Source organism: Humulus lupulus, chromosome 7 (genome assembly GCF_963169125.1).
Source record: "Humulus lupulus chromosome 7, drHumLupu1.1, whole genome shotgun sequence".
Taxonomy (NCBI): domain Eukaryota; kingdom Viridiplantae; phylum Streptophyta; class Magnoliopsida; order Rosales; family Cannabaceae; genus Humulus; species Humulus lupulus.
In genome coordinates, this window is record NC_084799.1 from 19,135,491 (window position 1) to 19,139,036 (window position 3,546).

Genomic DNA, 3,546 nt, shown 5'->3' on the forward strand with positions numbered 1-3,546 from the left:
AAAACAGGCAAAGTTTTGGAAACAGTATGTGGAGTCACACATGGCTGTAAATAAGGATGATGCTACAAAACAGATATTTAGCCGTTGTTTATTGAATTTTCTTCAAGTTCCACTTTGGTATGTTTTTTGAATTGTATTGATTAGTGAACTATGGTTGCTTTCATGTTGTATGAGTAAATTTTAAATGATGTTATTATCAACTGAGCTGCATTAATGATAGATATAAACTGTTTTTTTAACCATGAATACTATCACTAGCTACACCATCTCTCTGTAATATATCTTTAACAACTCGTAGTTTGTTTGTTTCTACTGCATATATGTTCTGTTCTATATCAGTGTTGTTGGATAGATCTGCTTGTTTATATATGTATTCATGATTTTTTTTTCCTGAAGAATCAATTAGTAGTTACCCATTTGTTAGATTAGTGCAACTCCTCTTAGACACAACACACACCCAAACACTTGAGTTTGTATTTGTGTTTTCTAAATTCTATCTTATCATATTTTAGATGACAAATTTGATATTTTCGTATGGACCAGGCAAAAGGACTGATATCTGAATATCAACCCAAATTTAACAGTGCTGTCTATAGGGAGCGCAAGAAATATATTGACGAAATTAATTGCAATATTCTTGCTGTACCACCAACTGGCTCGCACAAGGTAATTTTCTGCTTTTCTATTGTAGTGTGCTTTTTTTTAGCACTTGTCTTTTGTTGTTTATCCTTTTCTCATTTTCCAAACATGCATGGTTCACTTGGGTAAAAACTTGTGATCTAGCACTAGTATTTGATATTTGAAACTAAGTTGTAATTGTATGGCAAATTGAGTGCATAGGTGGGTTGTTTAGTACAACTTGTAGTGGGTTTTACTCTACTTGTGACATTGTATCTTTTAACCTAACTCCTTTTTGTATTTAAACAAGAAAAATGGAAGTACCATTTTTTTAAGAAGCTTTTACTTGAATGTGTAACTAAACTTGTAAATTTTAATTTGTTTTTTACTTCTCTTGTTATTGTAGGAAGAAATGCAATGGATGGCATGGAAACAGTTGTTAGAATTTGAAAAGTAAGAATCTATACTACATTTGTGGTAAAACTTTATTAATGGTTTTCAATTATCCTCACTATTGCTCAGTAATAGAGAGGAAATTTTAATCACTATTTCATAGAATATTAGGTTGATATGCATACATATATATGGTATGTCATTAAACCAGCTTTTTTCTACTAGGTTATGTTAGGCTGTCATTTGGTGAGTGACTTTATGCAAAGAGTAGCAGCAAGTCTTTTCAACTGAGTAACATTTATGGATTTAATTCATAATTAAATATTTTGATACCAAGACCAAGTCTAACACCAGAAGAAAGAAAACCCCAATATTAGACATTTACTAAAACATATAAAAAAATAATAATAGAATAAATCCAGTGAGAATTATTTTTTGTTTTATCAAAAAGAAAGAAAGGGGGCCTAGTTCCATTACCCAAGTGTGTAAACTTTGTTGAGACCCATGATTTAGTTTCTATGCCATTAATTTTTAATGCTTTCCACTATGAATTGTGATAAGGTATTTCTTTTGTTTCCAAATGATCAAGTAGTTGAGTCTTTGGAGACCTTGAATTTGACTGATTTACTTGTGGCTTTTCTTGTTGCCGCTATACATGTTTAATGGAATAGTTAAATCTTTTTGTAAGGTATTTCTTTGATCAGTCTGATTACAATGTGATTGAATCCTACATTACTTTGTTTTTTTCTCACTATTAATGGCAATTATGAGGAATTGTATTGCATAGAGATACTCTTTAAATCTCCATAGAGTTATCTATGTTTTTTTCTCTTTTGTATTTTAATATTAATATTTTACATTGTTTTTGTTTTTAAATGTTATAAGAGAACTTGCTCCAAGTCATTTTTTATTATTTTTGTTGTTAACAATACATAAACAAGTAATAGTTTACAAGGTAGCAATTTGTAGGAATTGGCTATTAGATACACACTGGATTTGTAAACATATATGAGATGAAAACTTATAAAACCAATTTCAAGTTTTTGATTCAATCATTGTTGTGTCTCTAGTTAGTTTTTTGGTTTTTATATTTTATTAAGTTTTTTTATTTATTTTTCTATTTGATAGTTTTATTTATGTATAATTTATGCGTTTATATTTATATGGATATTATAGACTTGTGAAAATGGTAAATCAATGTATTTTATTGATGAAAATTTTAAGAGCCTCTAATGTTAGACATAGAGCCTGATTTGATGTTATAGTGCTTGTAGTCTCTTCTAGTTTTGTACAAGATAATTCTTTTAACATTAGAATAACCAAAAGCCCTTAAATAAGATTTTTCTACAATTCTCTTACTGGTTTAAGCAAAAATATCAGCTAAAAAAAACTGTTACTTAAATTTTAAAAGTAAAATTTTAAAAAGTGTTATTGTTGCATGCTAATAGAAAAAGACACGGCTAAAATGAAATATTAGGCGGTAAATGAAATACACTTAGGCGCAAAATGAAAGACAAAAGCAAATGAAAAAATTACTATCCCTAATCTCTAAGGTTGAATCCCAAATAACACTTCACGCCTCCTCTGTTTCTCTCTCACACTCAGTAACTCTCTCTCGCTCTATCTTTCTAATCCAAATTCTACAACCTAAAATCAGATACAATTTGGGGTTTGTAGATTGAAGTTGTTTCTGTGTCTTTGTGAAAGTCAGATATGATTTGGAGTTTGGGATTTGAACATTAAGGTTGCTCATGGGTTTTTCATTATGCTTATTTAAATCTCTGATTTACACTCCCTTGAATTCGTTTTCAATGTAAAGTGGCTAGAAAATTTGTATAAGAAGATATATTGTCATCTGATTATGTTTATTTTTGTAGGCATACCCATGTTAACATTGTTAATTTATTCGTTAAAAAAACTAGTGACAAAATAATTTTTTTATAATAAGTAGTCAAAATATTTATCACAATGCTTAACAAGTGTAACGACCCAAATTTGCTAATAAGGCTTAAGGACCTTGATTAGTGTGCCAGGAGGGCATAAATGGGATTTGAGTGAATAGTACTTATTTGAATGTGATATTATGTGATTAATAGTGCTTAAATGACATTATATGATAATTTGTGATATTATGTGATAATATGAAATAGACATGTTGTATATGTGAGAACCACATTATTATGTGGATAATTCTGCAGCCGGCGACTCGAGGCGATCCTAGGGCTAGATAGCGGGAAAAGTCACAACGGGGCATTATAATTGACTTTGGGCGAGTCAAGGAGTATTTTAGGTATCAGGTAGTGAATCGGACTATCGGGTGATTAAGATAAATAATTGGAGATATATTTGAGGTTAGGATGTCTAGGCGGGACTATTGGGGGATTTTACTATTTTGCCCTCGGGGGTGTTTCTGGTACCCCAAGCTTTGGGTTTAGTCTAATAATCTAGGGATATACTTGGAAGACTTAGAAAATATCAGACAAAAAAGTGTAAACTGACCCTAACTCTCCTTCTCTCTCTTCTCTCTCTTAGCGA